Source organism: Arachis stenosperma, chromosome 1 (assembly GCF_014773155.1).
Source record: "Arachis stenosperma cultivar V10309 chromosome 1, arast.V10309.gnm1.PFL2, whole genome shotgun sequence".
Taxonomy (NCBI): domain Eukaryota; kingdom Viridiplantae; phylum Streptophyta; class Magnoliopsida; order Fabales; family Fabaceae; genus Arachis; species Arachis stenosperma.
Window position 1 is genome coordinate 26,457,383 of NC_080377.1, and position 6,000 is coordinate 26,463,382.

Below are 6,000 nucleotides of genomic sequence, written 5' to 3' on the forward strand. Positions count from 1 at the left end.
TTGGTGGTAATTACTCATGGCATTACAAGGAGCAAAATTTTCACGTTGTAGATTTTGTCGAGGGGGTTGTCTTACTGTCTTAAAGTTTTTTCTTTGTGGAACAAGATTACGATTATAATTCTACTGAGAGGTTTCGACGATTCGCTCGAGCCATTGTTAACTTCTTTACGCATTACTCTGTTAGTTGACTTTTGTTGACCAACTCTGCGAAACTTTGTATCTCTATTGGGCTTACATGGGCTAGTAATTTCTCTCGTAGTCCTCCTTCAAACTTGATACATTTTCATTCCTCGAATGCACCTGGTGCTCCTTGATAGACTTTCAAAAATTGGCATAATTCTTTAAACTTGTGGGTATACTCAGTGATTATCAGATTTTGTTGTCTTAACTGGAGTAACTCTAGTTCCTTGGCAGTACGAAATGACTAAGAAAAATACTTCTTGTAAAATTCAGTCAAAAATTCCTCCCAAGTGATGTTGACAACTTCTCTCCCTAGTAGTTGAAGTACTCCTTGGCACCAGTGTTGTGCATCATTTCTTAGCATGTAAGCAGCAAATTCCACATGATGTCCTTCAGGGACTGCTGTGCTTGTAAGGATCGCCCTATTTCCTTGAACTAATCATTAGCTCATGTAGCACTTGTGTTTCCGTTGAACTGCGTTGGATTTATCTTTAAGAAAGAAGCTAGTGTCATTGGTTGGATACCGTTGCATGCCCCGCCTTCCCTTTCATCGCCATTCCTATTTTCTTGTCTAGTCCCATGACTACTTCCAGCTCCGTTGTGATGATCGAGACATTCAACTACTCGATTGGTAGCAGCTACTGAATCGTGTACATCAGCAGCCATAACGTTTATAGATTCGAGGATAGTCGTTGTGTTAAGAAAAGTCTCCTCACTCGTTTCCTCTAGTCGAGGGTGTCTTCGTCTTTCGCAACCATTTGAGTCCTATTGATACCCAACAATCAATATTAAGGTGATCAGTTTTAACATATCAAAATTAAGGTGATCAGTTTCATAGACCTTTATGCAAAATATATTATAGAATATCCTAGCTGCATGGAATAAAAATTCAGAGTATGCAATGAAGCATAATTAGTACGTCCCAATGCTCTAAGGACGAACTATTATGATACTAACTTGTAATGACCCAACTTTTGACACGTCATGACTAATGCCAATCGTTTAGGTGTTACTTGTCATACGAACCTACTTGGCTCTAGACTTGAAATTTATTATCAGGTATTTCTAGAAGCCTTTGTCAAATTAACGTGAGTAATAAAAATCGTTTCTGTTTTGGTGTGGTAAAGAATTGAAATAAATCTTTTGCAAACTCATAATAATAGTTATAGTAATATCACAAGATAGACATATAAGGATAGAATAAATACATGATATAGGTCAAAAAGTACATGTCAAATATCCAAAATACAGAGTAACTACATTGAGTATATACATAGACAATATATGAAAAATAGTCCCAACCCTCACACGGATCCCTTAAGCTGGAACAGATCTACTGGAAGATCCTATCCCTCTAAAATACTATAAAAGCAAGAGACAATGTTACCATAGATCACCAAAAGGAACAGAAGGTTTGCTGCATCAAACTCTTTAATGGTCTCCAAAAAACTTTCTGATAACTGGTTGAACCGCCTTGGGAATAGACTCCTCATCGGACTCTAAATTTGCTTCCAATTGCTCAACCCGAGTGGGTGGTACATTAGAAGGTCCAGCCACTGCAGGATCAGAATGTGCAACCTAAGTAGCTACAACATGATACCCCCAAGGATCGTTTGGCATCGGCTCAACCTGTAATGCGAGAATCGAAAAATGCTGAGAAAGATTTGGATCAGTCTCGTATGTGTACGAAAAACTCAAAAATGATACATCGTAGTGCGTTCCTACCTTATTGAGAGGATAAAAAAAGGAGCTGGCTTCCGACTGGATGTAGCTCCACTAAGATAAACTCGTATGGCATGTCTGGATCAAAATACGGGCTATGTATAGAAAACCTAAAACCATGATCGTGTTAAGCAAAAATGCGGGTTCTTGGCGTGCCCCACATGAAGACTCCACCCAGCACGGGGTCTTCATAGCTCATGATAAGAGGATCCTCAAAGAAGAACAGCGCCTATCCCATTTGGAGAGGGGAAAAAGAAAAGAAAAGAAGGAAGATAACCTAAGGTTCCTATCTGGATAAAAAGGATCCTAGGGTCTTGGTTTCTATGTTCTCATCAAATGAAAAGTAAACAGAAAATAACCGAGTAACATATTCATTTATATATAATAGAAAAAAAACATATACAATTAAAGTAATTACAATATAAAACACAAGTAATTTGCAAAAGCTCAACCAACATGAAGCATGTCTATCCTTAGTGCAGACCATAAACTCACACGTCAGTTGTCTATCTGCAGCCCGACGTTACCCGAGGTTATGCTCGGATATGATTTCTCAACTCAGTCAGTAATGCAACTTGGTGGTATGTTCCTGGAAGAGAAACAACTTTTCCGGTAGGTGTCCCTATCCCATATGTTCCTCCTTTTCACCAGATAAATTGCTCTGGTTCCATCGGGGCGAACCTCACCCCTTCTCACCGGATAGTCCGCTTTGGGTCCATCAGGGCTACCACTAATTTATATAATTAATGCTAGTCTTCCCCAGAATATTCACATTTCATTTCAGTATAATTACTTTTGCCAAAGTCTTCTTGGTATCTTGGGGCCTACTTTAAATTCGAACATGTACTTCTAGTCTCTTCTTAGAATATTTAGCCTAACGTCCTACTGGCGACTGATTTTTCTATTTAATAATTAATATAACGAATGGACTCGAAATTGGGCAAATTTTATATTCACGCATCCATGATGGACTGATGTTTATAATGATGCCATTTATGCATGGTTTCGACACCTATACGGCTATACCTATAATTATGCATGAAAAATAGTGACTGCTATATACAGATCACTGACGTAGCACCTATTGACTTTCTATGGAACATATATATTGTGAAAAACTCACGCACGAGACCTTTACTTATACAAATGATTCTGTAAGTCCAAAGCTTTAATTTAAAACTGGTGTTGAGACAATCCAATCAAAATTGAATTTTATAATAATTTTCAAAGTTCTGCCATCATTTAAAAAAATATATAAAAAACAGCAGAGAGTAGTGATTTTAATAAATTCATGAAAAATCTAATTCTGACCAATTATCCCTCAAAGTTGGTGACAACATAGTAGACTCGCTTAGTTTTAAATAAAACTAAATTTCAAATCAATATCATGTCATATGAAATAGATACAACTGGAAATGTAGTCATGTTTTAGAGAAAGCTGTCTTTAGAAGTCAATGAGCTAGTCAGCTCCTCATCTACATATTTATTTTGTCAAACATTGCATTGGTCTGAAATTCAAAATGGGTGTTATAGGCATACAAAGCTTTAAATTTCCATTAGTTTCAACTTAATTACTTATCATAATCAAAAGTTAAGTAGGTTGGAATTTGATGCTTCTGCAGCAAGAGAACATACTTTTCTGCAGAGACCAACAATTTTCAAAAATCCATTCCTCTCATTCTACTCATCAATAAATTCAGAAATTTTTATGAGACATTCAAGACACAACAAGTTTTTATAGAAAAATAATTTTATCCAAAATGGTGGTCTAGATTACTCCCAGAGTTTGTTTCAAGTCGTTGTCAAACGTGCAAAAATTCTGCATTAAGCAATTTAACAACCTCATATACCAAATTTTATATATACGCTTATAAATCTTCTAAAACCATAACTCTATCTTTCTTTTGATTAAACGAAGTTGTTAGAATGTTTATTACAATTTCAAGAACTCAGAATCATCAATTCACATTTTTACAAGTTCATATACATAATTAAACATTCACTTTTCTACATCATATCAAAACCAAATTCAAAATGCACTTTTCATTAATCAAATATGTAATGAACCATCAATCAACACAAGCAAACATAGAAACAAACATGACACTCTATCTATCCTATCTCTTACTTGTTTGATGTTAATATTCGATAAACTTTGTCTCTAAACTGTCTTCTCGGCTATACACCTAAAGTATCAAAATTCAATTCCTATCATCATCATGGTCTTAGAGGGTCGAATTCATTATCACATAAGCAAAGAAGATGAAGCATTCACCTCCTTGAATTTCAAGAGTTCAGTTGCTAGGTTGGCGTTGAAGAAAGTTTAAGCAATTATTTGAGTCAGAAAGAAGAAAGTAATTGAGGTTACACAAGGAAGAAGTAGAACCAAATTGATGAAGGGAAGGAAATTGAAGTTCTCCACCTTATGAATAGATTCTTAACAGCCAAGAAAGGATAATGATGGAAGGAATTCAAGCTTCTCATCCTCCTAGGGAAGGCAAGAACTTGATGATGATGGCATAGTGTCCTATCTTCTCTCATCTCAGTTAACTTGCTCTCTTTCTTTCTTTCTTTCTTTCTTTCTTCTTCGGTGTTTTTCTACTCTCACAACACTCTCTTTCTTTTTACTCTTGAAGATCAGTTTAAGGCAGGCTTTATAAAGGTTGTTAGGGGAGCTAGGTGTAACGGTGCATGGCTTTGGTGTTTTGTTGTTGTGGTAAAGGATTAACATGTCTGATGGTTATTAAATGAGTTAATGGTACACTAAGCATCCTAACCAAATGTGTGATCATGGTTGATGCATCGTGAGTTCAGTGATAAAGAAAAAAGAGAGTGTGATCAGAGAATTTAATCATGGTTGGTCTAGTGAAGGTGGCAAGGGTTCAGGTAGAAGAGCAAAAAATGGTGTGGAAGGATTTCAATCATGGGTAACTAATCTTAGTGATATATCTATACTTCTTTTTAATTAATTCTTCATCTAATTAATTAAAGAGGTGGTGATTAACTTGTGAAAATAATTATTCTGTATAATAATTAATTGTAACGATAATAATTGAATTACCATATCTCGTCGTACAAAATTAAAACAGAGAAACAAATTTTAACTTGGCAAGTGAGGTTAAATTATAATTCTTTGATCTTAATATTTATCTAACACATACGCATATATTTATTTTATGATAAAAAAGTTTTTAGAATTCACTCAGAATATTTGAAGTAGAGAATTGGGTTCTTATAGAGCAAGTTCACCGCCCCTCATTTTTTGTGAAGTTAGCCGAGGGGTACGGCAAACTTGCTCCTAATGCAAACAAAAAATGGATTCTGGAAATTAAAGATGGTTTATTTTTGTCAAGAGTTAATTTTTTTATTTAAAAAAGAATGCCATTAAAGGTAATTCAACTTTTTATACTACTTTAAAGAATGTGAAGAAATAGAAACAAATACAAAATAAGAATTTTTCAAAGAATCTTTAATGCTCAAAACTTATATAAAGTCAATCCAGACTATTGAAGAACATAGAAGAATAATCTTTGAGATCGAAGTACAACAAACATTTCATATCATTTGTTCTTAATTTATTCTCTTCTTTTTCTTTTATATTAGAAGAAATTTTTTATCTTCAAATTAAAATCTAGTCAATTGTTCACTCCCATCTTATAACTGATTATATCTTGTAATTCTAAAATATGTTTATATTTAGTTCTATCTCCCTAGTACAGTCTCAAAGAATCTAAAAAGGATTTGTCAATTTAGTTGTAAAAGTTATGAATGTCTTTTTATTGGTTCTCCCAATAAATCTTCAAAGCTCGTACCATTGATCATTTCGTCCCTAAGGTCTGGGGTGAAAATCAAAATCGTCCCCGACCTTTTTTTGTTATTAAAATCATCCCCAACGTTACAAAACGTTATAAAATCGTCCTTTTGTCCATAAATAAAATTTTTCGAACAATTTTGCCCTTAAACAAAAATTAAAAAGTCTCTCCACCTTCACCACTACCCTATGTATTATCATCACCATCATCATCACTACACCATAACCACCAACAATCTAGCAACACCAATAGCAACAATAAAAAACAAATCAACAAAAATTTTAAA